General features: G+C 44.4%; 1 protein-coding gene across 12 annotated transcripts in view; it reads left to right on the top strand.

The window, feature by feature from the left end:
* Positions 1-18556, top strand: part of Ebf1 (EBF transcription factor 1) — a 389291-nt gene that overhangs the window by 175330 nt on the left and 195405 nt on the right. The window lies entirely within an intron of this gene.

Below are 18556 nucleotides of genomic sequence, written 5' to 3'. Positions count from 1 at the left end.
TACCGCATAAACATGAACACCTACATTAAAATATCTAGTACCCGTGTTAAAAAAAATACCGGGTGAGGACATACACACCTGCAATTCCTAGCCTGGTGGGAAATGGAGACCGGAGGATCCCTGGAGCTTTGCTGGGGACCAGCTCTATTTGAACTTCAATGAGGAACCTGTCTCAAAGGAATATGGGAGAAAGTGATAGACAGGGATATCTGACATCTGACATCCTCCTCTGGCACCCATATGCATGCACGGGTACATACATACATACATACATACATACACACACACACACACACACACACACAAAGTGACATGTGTTACTGGGTAAAATAAAACAGATTTCTGTAGTAGGGAGTTGACTCATGGCCAAGGGCAGAAGCTACTTTGGGAAATTCTAATGCCCTTTCCAGGAAAAAAAAATGGCTTTTAAGCTGAACGAAGAATACAGGGAGCCATGATGTAACAGGGGGCACTCCAGGTGGTGGGAACAGTATGTACCAACACCTCAAGATGGGACTCAGTTTAGTTCATTCCAGTAACAGAACGAAAGGTAGACAAGAATAACGTGAGATAGTCTTAGAGCAGTGGGCAGGAGTTAGGCCATGGTAAGGAGCTGGATTTCCGTCTACAGGCAGTGGAAATCATTTGGGGGCAGAAGCTAAACTGATGAGGGAGGTTAGGCTTGCCGTTCAGTTTGCTTTTTTCCCTCTCTCATGTCCTTGTCAAACCAGTGATGGAGAGTTTCTTACCAGTTGTGTCCAGGGCTGTGCTCTCTGCCAGGGTATTATCATGTGGCTTTAGAAACACCCGATGGACCACACTGAAGTGGCTCCGCCCTCTGAAACACCTTTGTGTGGGAAGGATAGCTAGTGCTCACTACAAGAAGGTGGAATGAGCCAAGGTGAAAGCCAAGGTTTGCAGTGATCCACCTTGTTCTCATTCACTTGTCCCAAGGCAGCGCTAATGGGCTGGCCTGCCTGAGCCCCATAGGGAACCTAGGAAGGGAAAGTTAGGGGATAAACAGATCCCTGAGAACAGAAGATTTGGTCTTGTAATTCTCACGAGGACTGTGCTTTGTCAATGACACATCTGGGCTGTGGGGAAGGCCCCCAGGGCTTACAAGAGCAAGAGATTAAAACTGCACCATGGCGTGCAAACAAGTTTTAGAGGTGATCTTAGAATAGTGTCAGCTGAGAGGAGACAGAGGCCCTGGTTGGCTTTTGCACTCACGGGCAATCGCTTTTGACACTCCATATTGGTGGGTCCACATTCCGTCCTTGACCTGTGAATGTTTTTGATGCCAAATCATTGAGTTTTGGCTATGGCAGGAACCATGAAGTGAACTAGAACCCATCATTGGGCTGAACTCATAGAGTAAAGGTATGACTGGCCATTGCTTGTTGACTGGAGGGTTTTTTTTTTTTTCCAACCTAGGCTTGGCTTAGGTAGGGTAGCTAATACTGTCATCTCGCTTTGCTATGCTGTGGCTCTCTTCCCAGTTCACATTTGAACTCACACACTCTTTCATTCTCCCCCAGGACAGTAAAACCTCCGGAGAGCTGAAAAGCTTAATCAGAACCAAGGTTCTGAAATCTCGCTGAGTGACCCCAGTGAGGACCCTCTGAAGCTAGGGGACATTTCCTTCACAAAATAGTTGGAAGCGGCAGGAAGCTCAGGAAATCCTAAGAGATGGATTTATTTTCAACATTAAATTGAGAATGCCAGAGAAGTTTTAATTGGTAATTTAATGAGAAAGTGAGAAAGGAGGAAGCCAAGATTTTATGACTAAGATAAGGTTGGACATTCATTTTATCTTGAGTATAAATATTTCTGGGCATTGTTTAAAAAAAAAAATCTTAAAAACTGTCCCCTATCGGGAGGAAGGGACAGCATTTGTTTGCGATTCCTAGGGGATTTCAGTGTTTAGAAGTTAAGGGGCGAAAAGGTATCCCCTAGCTCTGAGTAGTCCAGCTGTAGCTTAATGAAGAGCCCCTCCCCCACTAGACGCTTTCCCCATGTGGCCCTCCCTAACACCATCTAATTGGCTAATTGCAGGCTCAGCCTTTCACTTGGGCTGCAATTAGCCACTCACTTCTTTGCAGATACAAGTGGCCACTTGAATTCTCAAAAAGTCTATTGTGAATTCAGTCATTGGTGTGTCCAATTTCACCTGGACAGAGAAGAGGTAAAGAAAAAAAAGAAAGAAAGAAAGGAGAATAAAAAATAGTCCTTGAAATTAAATCCCTGTGAATTCTGGCTTGGGTATTGTCATTACTTCTGAAGTGACAATAATGGGAGCAGATTGTTTTCTTCCTTGGGAAAAAAAAAAGTATATTCAACATAAAGTGCACACAGCTATCCTCTTAGTGCAACACTTGCTTGTTCTTCATGTCCGGCATGACACACCCACCCACTGGCTCTGAGCTTTGTAAACTTTAAATCTCCCCTTCCAAGCCTCTAGACCTGCTCCCTTTAGTTTAATTGGCTGTCGTTATCTTTCTGCGGAAAATGAATGCACTGATCTCTAGAGTAGAGTGATACCTCTGTCCTCTTTGTAATGCATAAGGTTCTGGAGACCGGGAAGGTTCGCTTGAAATGTCCACCCCCATCCCACGCTGTCTCAGAGCTGAGTGCAAGGGCGATTGTTTTCCTCTTCCCCTTTGATGTGGCCTGCCATTGTTCTGCTGGGTCAAAGGGATTTACCTGGGGGTTGACAGACAGAAGTAGGCAGGTTGCCACCGGTTTCTCTGAGGAGGGCATGATAGCTCCCAAAGCAAATCATGAGGAAGCTACTGGATAGAAAGTTGCCTTGGGAGAGAATTCCAGGAAAGAGATTATGACCTAGGTTGCTACAGAATGTCAAGGACAGATGGGGAGAAGATATGAATCAATATATGTCATCTGCACAGATGGTATAGCCATACAGTGTCCACATCCTGCTCTTCCATTCCCTGAAACCGAAATTAATAATGCCTTCATTATAGGCAGGAGCTGCCAAGCAGCTGAGAGGGCCCAGCCCATGAGAGCAGCACTGGTGTGGGAAACAGACTCTCTCTCTCCCCTACCCACCTTGAAATGGTATGGATCACAAATGGAGAAGGAACCACCTTCGGGTGGTGACTTGTATAATGAAACACACCCCAAACAGTAAAACTGTGTGGGTTTACGTGCAATGTTACCCCCATGATACCAGTAAATGCGGCTCTGGGTATTGAAGATCTAAAAGCTGGGTTGTAAGAACAATGGAAAGTTAAAAAAAAAAAAAAAAAAAAGCAACCCCAAACCACCAAAACAAGTATTGGCACAACTGTACAAGCCCTGGCTAGTAACGATGGCTTCTGTATTCATCCCGCGGACTAATGAATGTGTGCTCACACATCCCGGCGCAATTTGCAAGTCACAGATTGCATTAGGTGATACAAACGATTCATTTGTGAACCTGAAGGGTGACCTTTGGCAGGACTATCTGCTGACCCCAAAAATATTAAAGAAAGGTCCTTTCACCTTGCCATTGTCTCCAAATGCCAAAATAGCCCAATTAAAAACCCTGACTTGGAACCACGGGAGCAGATGCGAGTCCTAAAGGGCATTAATTATCTTCAGTGTCAGCTGGTTGTGTAACTGGGGCCAAACGCGAGCTTGGAAACCTATTAAGGCACTGTGGTACGTGCATCGGGCCCAAGATTTTAATTCCGAGTAAGGTGTTTGATTTGGGTTTATTTAGGCTAACAGTATGGAATTTGTGCTTGCTGTCCTGGTAAGAAAGAATTAAGGGCTAATGCGTGGGTAAAATGAAGCCTGTCTTCCTCCCTGGGGCGCTCCCCTTTGCCGTTATTCACCCTGTTTCCTGAATCTATTTACAGAATCGTCATTATTAGCCATATTGGGAGGTCAAAGCATAAACATGTGTTCAGTGTTAGCTTGTTTCCAAGCGCCTCCGCTCCTTCCTCTCTGAGTATACATACTACAAGGATCCTGTGAATTTTGCTTCTCCCCAAATGGGGTGACAGATGAAGATATGTATCCAAGCTATGTTCCCATATGGCTAATTTCTCCATTTGTTTTAACAACACACAGGTTTTTAGGCAAATTAACATAGGCGGACCTTAGTATCTGTGGCACTCTCTCTGGTTCAGTGTTGGCTTCCTCCCCTTGGGTTTCAGAGTTCTGTTAGTTAGGCAGGATCTGCATGAAGCAGCAAAGGGGCGGGTGCATCCATTAAGTGTAACTGACCCTCCGCAGTCCCAGGTGTTAGAGAAGGCATGGCGCGCTGTTCTCGGCTTTCACGTGGCCATGTTCTTAGTGGATACCAGCTGTCAAGCCCCAACGTGTAAGTATATGGTATAAAATAACGATGTTGAAGGGCGGCGAGTGACATGTCCTCAGCCTCTTTAGGGCCCAACTTTAGGATCATTGTGATTTGCGTTCATCTCTAGTTGAAAGAATTGGCTTTTCTCAAAATAACGTTCTGTGCCTAGCTAGCTGCAGAAGGACGAGCATGGTGAGATGCGTGGGGCATCATGTATATGGCGTTACCTGCCACTTCGGTTACTTAGTTGCTGTATGAGCTTGAATATGCCGGCTAATTCTTGCCTGATAAGAATTTTAGTCTATTACTGAAGAATCATATTAACAAGGTCAAATAACATTGTACACGCACACATACACATATACAATACATTGTGGATGTAACACATTACATATTATGTGTCGTAAGATATTATTTTCAGTATGGGAAATTTAGAGACTATTTTGGAGGGCTTGATTTTTAAAAGCTTCTGTTCTATGTCTTTACGTGGCCTCAAACTCTCCATGTATCCTGGAATGGTCTTGTTCTCATCTTCCTGTCTCTACCTCTGGTGTTGTGTCTATGGGCCTGCTTCACCATGCCAGGTTCGTGTAGTGTTTGGGCCAGAGCTCAGAGCTTTGTGATCACGAGGCAAGCACTCAACAACTGAGCTACATCCCCACAGCTAGAGTCCTGTCTTGATAGCACTCTTCAGTTGAGATCTGCTTACTCTCCATAAACTTCACATTCCCCACGTGGAAACAGGCTAGCTCTGCTTACGGTGGCTTTGCCGAGAGGAGAGGAGAGGAGGCAAGCACACAGGAGTGAGCACTGATTAGGTGTTTGGTAAATGAGTGTAGCCCAGTTGTCTCTGTGGCCAGGAAACTCCTAACCTTTGTTCCTGTAAACGCTGAGCGGGGGCCTGTGGGGAAGAGAAGACCTGTTCTCACTTTAAGCCTTCCCAAGCTGGTTAGCTATTGTTTTAGCCAGAAAAATAAAAAAAAAAAAATCATTGTGGGAATACAACACTCCTAAATATGGATGACTTCAAGGCTGTGGGAAGATGTGTGCCCCCCCGTAGAGGGCTTTGTGCTTCTCTGTTATTTTCCAGCTTGTTATTCGGTCAAGTCCCATGTTAAAGCTGAAACCACCTCTCTTCACACCAGCCTCCCATACTCAAGTGGTCTTGCCTCTGAGATAACCCACTGCTGGGTTTCTCCCTCTGGCTACTTAGACCACATGTCACCCCAAGTCACTTGAGTGCTCCTACTCTCCTCCACGAGGTTGCTATTACTCCAAAATGCTGTTTAAAATTTTTTTTCCTAATTTCATTATGAGATCTTCCATAAATGCCAGAAGCTAATGAAATGAAAGCGGGCTTAGTTCTTGCTCTTTGGGAGGTGACCACCCATGTCAGTCTCGGAGGGTGTCTGTTCATCCTTGCAGGCCCAACAAGTGGTAAACATATGCTGTCTGTATCCAGAGCAGAATTAACCAGGAAAGAAAATTCTGTTCTTTTACCAGATGAGAATGTTAATAGACCCTTGCAAAGAATTCTAGGCCAAGGCATGTTGGTTGAGCTGGCTCCACGGATAACAAGTGGGCTTGCTGAAAGACCAAACCTAGCAGATCAGAGACAGCTTTTTTTTTTTTTTTTTTTATGGAGAAGCCCCCCTTCAACTTGAAGTTTAAAAAGTAGTATGTGTTGCGGCCAAAAGAATCTGCGTTACCCACCCCAGCACCAGGGTAGTCTACCATACATGGTCCTTGAGCCATGTTTGGGGAGAAGCTGGGCTAGGCTGAGGAAGCAAACACTTGCCTTTCTGTAAGAAAGATTTAATGGCCACAGATAATCAAAACTAGAAACTTCTGGTGATTTGAAGACTTTTTAAAAAAAATCACTGTAATGGAAGCCTTCCAAAGAGTCTCACCCAAAGCCTTCAGATGAACTCAGATGGAAAAGCCCCCACTTACATCATGTGGAGCTTCTTCATCTGGAGAAAAGGGAGCCTAGGCCACATGCACCCATGCCCCCTTCTCCCTATATGCTCTACGGTCTTTCCTGTCCTGTGTGCTAAAACAATGTTTTCAGGGGTCATGCCTCCCTTTCTTTGCAAAGTGGACAAGTGGACCAAGCTGAAGTTCTGGGTCCTGTATGGGGACAAAAAGCATCCTACCAGATGACAGGACACTAAGGGCTTACCATATAACCTTAAGAACTCTCACTAAGTTACACCCCTAAACTTTAAGTATCCCATAGAACTATACCCAAGTTTTCTTAAAAGACTTTTCACTCACAGACTCTGACTTCTACTCACTGAAAACCATCTCTTCTCTAGCATATGATTTATTGTCCCTATAATAGAAGGAATCTATTTGCCTTATTCTCCTAAATATGTACTTAGAGTTTGAGCTCCACAATGCCATCTTTGAAATTAACAAATTTGCTTTTGAACTAATCACAGAAATATATATATATATATATATATATATATATATATATATATATATATCCCCCAAAGTGAATCTAAAACCTAGAGCCAGTGGTGTGCCTAGAACCCTTGGGAGCATGAGCTCCAAGGTCTGCACAAACTCTCCCTGCTCCTGTGTTCAGTGAGATTGGTGTCCAGCCAGGTTTCTCTTGGTGTCACCAGAGATGAGGGTAGATTCTAGAGAAGAAGAAAAAAATCCCCTTGGTGTTATGCACATATGGAAGGAGTAGAGAACAAAAATAAAAGCTTGTATTGCTGGGAAGAATGAGAGAACTTGAGGCTTGGAGTGTATATACAAAGGATCTAAATGGCTCAAAGAGAGTTCTTAATATTAATTTTGTGGAGACATAGGGCCACCAGCTGCTTAATTTTATTTGGGTCTAATAGGCAGCTTAATAACCAAGAACATCATTGGTCTCTTGTTTGTTTCTTTTATTGAGTGTCAAAGAGCTAACAGCTTTTATTACCCATCTCCCAGGGCTGAAGTTGGCTAGCTAGGACAGTGGCAGTGCGGGACGCTCATCTGTAGGGATGAAGGGAAGAGCCTAACCCGGTACTTGTCATGTTTGGAAAACTGAGTTCCAAAAGGACTCATGGTGGGAGGCAGAGGACGCTAAAGGATGGCTTGCAGCACACATGGCGGAATGAATGGCAATGTTTATGACCTGCTTGCTTTATGCATGGGGGTGGGGGCAGTGGCTCTGAATGTGTACGTGCTGAGCTGGCTTGGAAAATGCAGGACACCCTCACAATCATGGTGGTCCAGAGCAAGCAAATAAAAATGTAATTGAAAAGGGGGAAAACTATAGCATGATTAAACATGGCCAGCTTGGCGGAGAGACTTGAAAAATGGAAATCAGCCCAGAGTACATATTCAGTTTATGCTTGAGGATCCAGAGACAGAAATATATGAGTTCAAATCCCAACTCTGCCTCTCTGATGATTCCTTGGACTCTGGACACAATCTTACTGGGCCTTGGTTAATTTTTCTACCAGACAGTGTAATGTATACTTCCAAGTTTCTGTTAGTAGTTAATGGCTTAAATAACTCCACAATGTCTGTTCATGGATTGTTTTTAGTAAATTATAGTTTCTTTTAAAATTATCTTTATCAGATATTTCCTGGGTTGTTTTGTTTGATTGTTTAGCTCTATTGAATTCAATAAATTAATATATGTATTGGTTGCCAGTATAGACAGAACTGAGATAGCTACAACTGAGATTTTCCTGTAGGAGCCATAGTGTATCTCTGTGAGGTCACATAATTAGAACCTAAAGTATTAAGGAGAAATGATTATCCAGTCTTGAGATAACTGTGTTTGGTCATTTTTTGGACTCATGATTCCCAAGACTTTAGGAGCAAGAGATCCGTGGGCAACAGTGTCCATCTTTGGCATAAAGCTCTTCTGAGTATGTCAGAGAAGAGGAGAACAGGACTTGAACTACTAAGTTTGGAGCCTCCATCTCAATAAGGTTGCCACCCGCTCTTGTCGGATATCAGATACGTAAAAACAAGGTCCTTTGGAGACTGAACTGGTGCAGCCTGACCCTGGCTCACTGAGGCTTCCGTATGAAGTATCTAATGGCTTTCTCACCCGTGAGGGAAAGGTGAATGCCGTGGATGAATCCATCCTACCACACCTAGTATGGCTGCGGTGAGTGAGTTCTGGGATCATTATCTTGAAAACAAAGACAAACCCGAAGATTCTTTTGTAAACATCTTCAGACTTTTCTATTTAACTGTCCTCATGCTGATGAAAAATAGCGAAAAAGAACAGTAGACCGCTCTTGTTACATTAACCCTTTGCTCAACTTCCTTGCCTTCCCGAACGAGAATATAATACATGGGTATCTGTTTCTTTAAGGGCCACAAGATCGCCTTACAGTGTGTGCCCTAAGAACACTGTGTGTGTCTCTAAGGAATCCTCCCCCCCCCATCCACATTGTTTCATGTAAGCGTCCAATTAATGCCAGTTAAAAGTTTTTATTCCGGTTCTCTCCAAATGCAGAGACAAAGACAAGAAGAGGAGTAGGCCTCGCCGCTGTGGCCACGTCCTCCTCCTGTGAGATGTTACCAGAAACTCTTCCACATGTTTTCGCGTTGTCTCTCCTTACATTTATCCTCTGACTATTGTTTCCTTTTGTCAGGCAACAGCTGGAAACGGTAAATTTGTGTTTGGGGGCCAATGATTTTCTTTGCCCTGGCATTCCCAAACATTTATTTTCCTGTGAGCCAAAAATATCAGTAAAACTCTGTTCAAAAAGAGCCTCGTCGTGAGGCTGCCCATCGCCCTCCCAGGCTGTCCCTTCAAACAAGGCCCCCAGAGTTCACTCTCTGAAGTTCATTAGCTTGTGTTATCAATAATTTAGGATAATACTCGGGTGCAGCCTGAGTGCCTGGCCCACCCCGTTTTCCGTTGGTTTTCCCATAGCCTAGCAGTCCAGTGAACTTGATAAGTGTCCCATCATCCTGTTAATCAAATTACTTATGAACTAAAATTGACAGTTTTCATTAATTATAAAGGATTATTCTAATTGCAATTCAAATTTATTCATTTAGAACAGACGGCATTCAGTAATATTTCAGGAAATTTGCATATTAAATGGAGAGGGTCGTCCATTAAGTATGGTAATGTATGCATATTTCCTTATTTTTAACTTCTAGGCCATATGCACTATTGCTACTTCAGCAGGTGAAAAACCAGAACGTGCTTAATTTGTTCAACAAACACAGGGGCCGGAGCACATCTTTTGGCGCTGGCTACCGGCACCCTTCCCTCTTTCTTCCCTCTGCTTTTCCATTCTCTGCCTCCCATGGTCCCCCACCCCCACCCCCCCCAACACAGCCAACACTACGGTTGATCTCTCGAAGAAACTTTTTTTTTGATAAACCTGGGCATTTCCACCCCCCTTCTTTTTCTTAAATGTAGGCACAGCTGGTAAGGGTTGATTGAAATGTTTTGCCATAGAAGCTGTGTTCATTAATTTCTTCAAGATGCTGAAGTAGGCATTAAGGTTGCCGGCTGGAGTCCTTCCCTGTGACATGTGGAACAGCGAGGGGCCTAATAGTCAGCCTTGTAACATCAACTGGTTACCCCCCTCGTGCGGCATGAACCTTTCCCCTCCAGTGAAAAATGAACCTGTCTGAGACAAAAGCACAGACCACGCATGCGATAAGGCAGTGCTATTATTCACACCCATACAGGCTGTTTTCAGAGATCATTAAAAATCATACACTCCATGATATTAATAAGCACCTTCCCTGATCCAGATCTCCTGGAACAGGAAGGTATATTTAGAGCCGCCCCCCACCACCTACCTAATCTGAGATCATGAATCTGGGAGGGAGAAAAAGAAACCTGCTCCTGAGATGAAAGGCTAACAGCTGGTGTGATTGAGCCACTGGTTATTTAAAATGCTGGTATGGTCCAGCCTCATCAACATGAGCCCTTTCAGGGGAAGAAAGGGTGCCGGCCCACCAGCCATCTCAAGTTGTTTCTGGTGAGTTTTGTGGCCAATCCTTAGAAATTACGGCTACGTGATCTTAACGATCTGAGGAATGCATCTGCCAGCTCATTCATCTCTCCAAACTCACGTTGCATAACGGCTTGCTCATTTCTCTCGGTTTCAAGTAGACTTGGGTTTTCATTTTCTGTGGTTCCAACGCAAAGCTTTGTTGTCTTACAAACAGATATTTGATTCGCTGAGCGTGTTTATTCCAGTCTGTTTGTGTAACACGCGCGCTCTCGTGGCCATATGTTATTGATTGAAAAGCCTCGGTGAACTCAAGATCCTGAACGGGCGCTGTGTCCTTAGTAGGTGTCCCAGAGGCAGACAGAGGGCTGCTTGCTACCTTGCCAAACCTAGATTGGGGGCCCTTCCCTCTGCTCTCCATCCTACCAAGCATGCGTAATCAGAAGTGATGTAGAACCCGCTTAAGGCTTCGGTTGTTTACCCCGCCTCTCCCCAGATCTGAACAGGAGCACACAGTACCCGGCTCCTTCCTTGTTGGGGTACAGTTATTTCTGCTAGGATTGACTAGGAACAAAGCTGAGCGCACAGACCACCGAAGGCTATTTTAGAAAACACTGATGGAAAATTCTCAGGAATCATTCAAGCCCACTGGTGTGTATTAAGGCAAGGGAGATTTCCCCCCTGTGTAACATCTTTTCCTCCACTTCGTTCAGCTTTAGAACCATGAAAGCCTTGGTCTTAATCCTATTTCTGATGAGAGTTAATTTTCAATGCAAGTTTTAAAAAAATTTAATTGTCACTGATTACTCTGACATGCAATAGTAAAATAATATAAAAGAACACCACAAATGATTAAAGTAAAACTTAACAACGCATGCACTAAAAAAAAATCCCATAACTCCACTTTCGTTATGGAGAATATTAAGTTGCCTAATATGACCCAGTGGTATAGGATAATTGCTTAAGGAGCTGTATTGTACAGATATTCTGTATATTACAACCTCATGTGCAGCCTCTCTGCTGATGAATTCCTTAGCAGAGGGAGGCCCTCTAAGAAGGGATGGTACTTATATCAGAATGTGGCAGGAATAGAAAGTGGGCACCACGAGCTGGCAAGATGGTCAGTGGGCAATGGTGAATGCTGCCAAGTCCAGGAACCTGAGCTCAATCCATATAGTCTAAGGAGAGAAGTTATTCTTACAAATTGTCCTCTGATGTCCATATGCACATGGTGGCACAAGCACACACACACACACACACACACACACACACACACACACACACACCCTGTAGAAATCTTGAGGACAACGACTCAAGAACCGGCCTTCCAGTTGCGGTCACACCACCTCCATGAAGAATCACTAGGTGCTCTCTAGGAAGCCAAGTTGGGCACAGGGACCAGAGGTAAAGACAGCCATGGAACTAATCCCTCTGTGACCTATTTTTATATATCTTAGAAATGAAGCCCACAATTGCCTTGCCTTCTTCATGGGATTTTGTTTAACAGAATTCTCTGAGATTAGCTAAAAATAAGTATTTCCAGGCCCTTCCAAAGAAACTCTGACTACAAGACCTGGGGTGAGACTTAAAATTCTCAGGTGGTTTTGGTGGCCTGGCACATTTGAAGGCATTGATTGTTATGCCATGTGGTAAGGGCCCTACCAGATACAGTCTTCAGGGAGGCAAGACTTGCATAGACAGTAATTATGAAGCACTTAAGAGTAAACATGTAATTCTCACCAGATTTTAAACTGGTAAAGCTTTGGGTTAAAGGATTCATGAACATCCACTACACCGTGGACTTTGAGCTACAGTCAGGTGAGTCATAGATCTACTGAGATGTTGATTGCCAGGGGACCGAGCAGGTGATGCCCTGGGTTCAATCCCTCGTCAAAAAAAAAAAAAAAAAAAAAAAATGAAAATGACAGAAAAGACTTCACCTATAGTTAGAAAGTGGCTATGTTTCAGCAGAAGTGGGATTTCCATGTGTCTGTGCATTGGTTCCCTGAAGAAGAGGAAGACACACTTCCCCATTGACTAGACTGGTGAGATGAAGCCTAAGCCAACAGTTGGTACCTCACCAAGCCTCTAGATTATCCCTTGAGTGCTCGTCATCATTGCATAGACGCTGGAGGTGAAACTCTCTTTACTTTCCCACTCATGAAGTGATCCCAGAGCCATGAAAGAGATACCCAGTTCTTGCCTCGGGAAGCATATGGAAAGAACTACACTGAGCAGCCGTGGTTTCTGAAGTCACCCCTGCCATAGCGGAGTGATATAGTGGGTAACGGTGGGAGGGATGACAGCGTGGCCCCACAGAATATTAGTTCCACACAATAGTTCTCTCAGAGTGGCCATGGAGTCCTTGGGCAACCTGTGCTGAGGTGCTCGGTGCCCCCGCCCCCAGGAGTCCTGGTGAGGGTGGGTACTGAAGGAGAGGGTGTGTTGGTCTATCCCACATACCTTCATTTTGTAGCCAGTGGACTGCTAGGCTGTGTAGAGGCACATTAAAGGTCTCCGACCCCTGGGAGATGACAGCTTTTGTTAGTTTTACTGAGTTAGGCCCAAAGCACACAAAGATAAATGAACAAGCAGTGATACTGTAATAGGAAAGAAGGCACAAGCATTTTACACCCAGTTCAGGTGACATTTTGTGCTGGCAGTCAGTAGCTTCATGACAAGGTGTGTGGAGATTTCCTGTCCAGCTGGGGCACTCACGGAGGATGGTTTTGTGGGAATTATTCCAACTTCAAGCAACGCTCTCTAGGACTGAGCCAACCAGGCATAGGAGAAGCATAGTTTCTCCTCATCTATCCACTCAATACACTTTTAAGTAGAGGGAATAGTTTTTCCTTTTGAGTGTGCACCTAGGTCTGCAGGCACCAAGTGGAAGTCCAGGGAAGACTCAAAGGCATCAGTGTTTCTGTTCGGGCTCACAAACTGGACTTCACAGTTACCCTTGGAATTTCTGCAGTAGGCTTCGGCTGACTCTTGTTTTGGGCTTTTCTAGTGATTTCTCAACTACTGTGGTATGTGTCTAGACTGGGTCTCAATTTCCAGGTCTTTATGAACCCCAAAAGGCCATTTGTTCTGAGGATTGTTGGGGCGGGAGGGGGATAGTAATTACTAGATTGTTCTGAGATTCCTTTTAGAGCGTACATCAATTAAATTTTCATTGACTAGGGCTCAGAGGGTAAGAATACTTTCTGTACAACATGAATATTTGAGTTCAAATCCCCGGCACTCACATAAAAAGTTGGTTGTGGCCAAGCACAGCATATAACTCCAGTGCTGTGAGGGGCAGGAACAGAGAGACTGCAGGGCCTTGCTGGATGGCAGCCTAGAATGACAGCCTCCAGCTTCCACAAGAGGTGTGAGAGGCGAATAAGATGGAGAGCGATAGATGAGACACCTGTTGTGTGCCTCTGGTCCCCCGCTCAGGAATGGGTGCAAGCACCCCACCACCACACACACATACTTGTGCAAGTCACACACACCACACACACACACACACACACACACACACACACACACACACACTTTTTTATTGAACAAAGGAAACAATGTCTAAATAAATATGTAGTTTAAAAGCTGCCTTTGCTGTAGAGACTGAGCTTTGTTTCTGTGGTATAGAATCTCTTTTACAGAAGCAGGAGAAGCTCACATCCTATTTTGAAAGGCACATTAGATTTTAATGGTACCCCACCTTCCACAGCACACCCTTAGACTGGCTCCTCTCCACGCATTCCTAAGTACTACTAAGAAAATTACTTGTGCCCCTTTCGAAGAGAAATCCTAACAGGAGATGATGCTTTTGTGAGAGGCAGAAAAACACTTGAAGTTTTAACCCTCTACTGTCTTCACCGCCGGGAGACCTTGCTCTGTGGGGCTGTCTTTTTTTCTGGGAGCAACAGTGAATTTCGGTGTCCATTTTACCCATTAGGACACTGAGGACCTGGGTGGAGTGAAGGTGGAGGGGAAGCAGGGTAGGGATGAAGTCAGTAATTAAACATCAGGCTTACTTCAGAGCTCTGCCAAGATGCCACTGCCACCGCCTCAAGTGTAGACACACATGACTGGAAACAGGAGAGCCCGTCTGATTACACGGCAAGTCCGACGCTCCATCTTCTAGTATGGCCCTGTTCTCTCCACTGTCTCTGACATAAACTGTATTTTAAAAGCTCTCACTGTGAGGCTGGTGAGATGGTCCCATGGGTAAAGACATGTGCTGCCAAGGCTAAGGATCTGAGTTCCATCCCTGAGACCCGCATGGTGGAAGGACAGAACTAATTCTCACAAGCAAGTTGTCTTCTGACTCACACATGTACCCTGTGGCATGCACACACACACACACACACACACACACACACACACACACACACACGACACACACACACACAAAGACACACGGGGGAGGATATAAAACAAGTAAATGTAATAAAAAAAATTTAAACAGACAAAACGGAAACATTCTCATTGAGGCCAGTACCACTTGTCCTAAAGAGTACAAGTCGGAGGAAGACTGAATCCCTCCCCCCTGACCTACGCACGATCAGAGTCCATGCCTGGAGCAAGAGTTTTGATTACCTTTAATTTGGAATGCATAATTTCTAATGGTCTTAATAGTTACACAATTATCTGCTGTGCTTTACCATTCAGCCATGATGCTGTGCTCTAGTTAGAGAGGCTATTATTTGTTATTATTATTATTATTGCTAAGTCCTTGATGTTTGACATTTCTCTACTCTAAACCGAGTTTTAAAAAAAACTCCTATCAAAAATTAGAAGCACATGCACATACACACACACCACACCACACATACACACCACACATACACACACATCACACATACACCACACATACATACCACACACACACCACATACACACATACACCACACATATACACACCACACACATACCACACACCACAAATACACATACTGCACATACACACCACACATACACATACCATACACACACACCACACCAAACATACAAACACCACACACACACACACACACACACACACACACACACACGAGTATGTATATGCACCCCACCATTACCACCCCTCCCCCCGCCATCCTGAGTGTGAATCCACGCCGCACGGAAGGAGGAAAGCACACTGCGCATTTCGCATCTCATTCTCTCTGGCTGTTGTCTGCGCTTCATTTTCCCTTGTGCCATCATATTAATGCTTTTCCCCGCTGGCTTCCCAGCCTAGGGGGTCACAGGCCGTGTTCCACTACAGGAGACACCTAGCCATAAGTCTCCGGTAAACGATACACATGGCAGGAGGGGCGCTGTGAAGAGAGCCAGTCAGTCTGAACAAACTGGCACTGATACACCAGGAAGCACACACAGCCTGACAAACGAGTGGAGCCACCGCCTTGATTTAAGGGAGGGAGGCTGCACGCTGCGTGGTGGCTCCGAAGAGCCAACCAGTTCTGATTCTCAGTGTGAATTGGCTGCCAATCAGGAGGGTTTCCAGAGGCTAATCCACCCCTCCTCCCAGCTCTGGCTCCGCCCAGCGCCCTCTGGAACCCCCGCGGACATGACCTGTGCTTACAGGTCTGTCTGCTTTGCTTCCTTCCGCATCTGCATCTCTTGCGGTCTCTAAGCCATCCTTAAGATGAGGCAGCCAGGATAACGCAGTGACATCGTGCTTCTGGTGGGAAAGCACCCGGTCATTCTGGAGGGAGGGGGTCGTTCCCGAGTCCAGAACCCGGAGTGACTAATGGAAAATGACCTCTGCAAAGCCAGGCGAAAGGGGAAGCCTCTCCGGAGGGTTTAGCTGGGCCGGGCCTTCCGAGGCGCTTTAGGAAACACAGAAGGAATGAGATGAGGCTTTGCTCAGGATTTTTTTTTTTTTTTTTCTAGAAAAAGTTACAACACCGTTCTGACACCAAGGGCACAACATAGCTTGTTGGGATAGCATATCTGTGAGGTATCCTTTGCGAATAAAGTTAATATTGGTACTAACCTTAAGTGTGGACAAAGTAGTCAAATATATTTTGTTGACACACACAGGTACTTTGTGTGTACGAGTCTGCATGTATCTGCGTGTATGTGCATGTGTGAATATGTCCATGCATATCTTGTGTGTTTATGTATGCATAAGTTTGTATACATGTGTAGATATGTAGTGTGTCTTTGTATTTATATATGTGTGTGTATTTGTATGTGTGTTTGAGTGTATATGTCTGTATCAGTGTATGTGTGTGTGTTTGTGTGTGTGCAGTATAGTCTGGGAAACAATCAAAACTGATGAGTGTTAGAAGAGTGGGTTAATGGAAGGAGCCAGAGCTTCCAGAGGCAGGATTCTACTGGATTTCTGCTCTGCACAGCCGCTGACAAGCTCTAGCTCCATAATTTTTATCTGACTCAACATGGTGGTCTGGTGCTTGGGGGGAAAACTACAATCTCGTGTTATTATTTTTTGTACTCCCTTTTACCCTGTAACTATTAGTTAGAACTTTGAAAAGTCGACATGATGTCTAATTTCTCAATTACTTAACTCATTGTATTGCTGTTGGCAATGGTTTCTACTGAAGTAATTTCTAGAATCTATTGCGTGCAAATGCATGGAGAAGGAAAGAGAGATAGCGACTCTGGGCACGCATACACAGGTCTCGGTTACACCTTCCAGTATTTTGTTGTTGTTGTTGTTGTTGTTGTTGTCATTGGCATTAATGACTTCTGCAATAAAAAATTTTCTCAAAAGGTATATTGGGGGAGGGTGGGGAAGGAGAACCAGCCCATCATATTCATTAAAAATAGCAAATGGTATTGATTACACAAGAAACCATTTAGTCCAAGTAGAATACACATCAGAAACGGAAGGTTTTGAAGTATATAGTGCTCCTTGTTTGGAAAGTGTGTCTTGCTCAATGTGCCCATTACTATACAGAGCACCTTGGAGATGGCTTTAACATGTCACAAAATTACCCTAGAGCAGTGGCTCTCAACCTTCCTGATGCTGTGACCATTTAATACAGTTCCTCGTGTTGCAGTGACCCCAACCATAAGATTGTTTTTGTTGCTATTTCATAATCACAATTTTGCTACTGTTATGAATGTGTAATGCAGAATATATAATATTTGATCCCTGTGAAAGGGTTGTTTGACCCCAAAGGGGTCATGACCCATGGGTTGAGAGCTGCTGTTCCAAATGTTAGCTGAACATTTAATCATAGTCAATGATACATATATATCTTCTCATGTTTGTGGCCAATTTGGGCTGTTTATTTATTTATTTATTTACTTTTTACAAGATCTCACCCTGTTGCCATGGCTAGCCTGGAGCTTTCCACGTTAACCAGGTTGGCCTTGAACTCCTAACGATCTAGCCGCCTCTACCTCCTGAGTGCTGGAATTAAAAGCGATCACTACCTTGCCTAGCAAGTGTTATCTTTTACAAATCCTCATTAGGTAGATGTCTTCAATTCTTTATGAATGTTACTTTTTGTTTCTAGGTCTGTTTAGATTTTTGAAATCAGAGAAACCTTTGATGCCATCCTACAGCATGGCTACTGCTACACACTGTGCTCCTCCTGTCACATTGACTCTCTATCTCTGCCTGCATCTATATGTCACTGACTACTGGGTGATGACAGGGAGGTGGTCCCTTTACCACTGTACCCCACAACCCTGGGTCCTAGCACATTAGTTTTTGGGTGACTAAGTGCTGCAGTTTGCCTAAGACTCTCTTGGCTTTAGAAGTGAGGGCTCTAACCCAAGAAGTCTCCCAGCCCTAGGCAAGCTCAGCACATAGGCAGTCATTGATATGTCCTGAATAAATGACCTTTTATTTTAACGAGGGTACAGACTGTGTGGTAGGAAAGTGAACTTGGCATCTGCTTGAAGTTCGTTTCGTTGGTAGATAGCTCATTTTCCTGGCCCATAGAAAAGACTGCAAGGGTTGGTACTGTATCTTTTTTTTTTCTGAAGTTTTCACAGTGCTGTGGGATCCTCTCAAGATGGAGTTCAATCTAGTGTCCAACTAAATATAACCGGATAGAAATGTGCTCTGTAGTATATACTCTGAATCCCTTCCTCCTGGTTCTGGAAACTTCTGCTACCTACACGGGAAGGAACTGGTGTGTCTTAGCCATACCCTGGCACCTGCTCCTTCCTTTTCCAAGGTCCCGTAAATGCTGAGGGTGTTGAGTCGGTGAGGGCAACTCATTCAACTGAATTTGGAGTTCCTTTTGTGGCAAATATTTGTTTGGGAAAGGATCTGGTTTGTTGTTGTTGTTGTTCTGTTTTCTATACATGACTGATTTCAAAGATGGTTCAT

Source organism: Arvicola amphibius, chromosome 4 (genome assembly GCF_903992535.2).
Source record: "Arvicola amphibius chromosome 4, mArvAmp1.2, whole genome shotgun sequence".
NCBI classification, from domain to species: Eukaryota; Metazoa; Chordata; class Mammalia; order Rodentia; family Cricetidae; genus Arvicola; species Arvicola amphibius.
The sequence above is the reverse complement of the archived record's forward strand: the minus strand, read 5'-3'. Positions and strand labels throughout refer to the sequence as shown.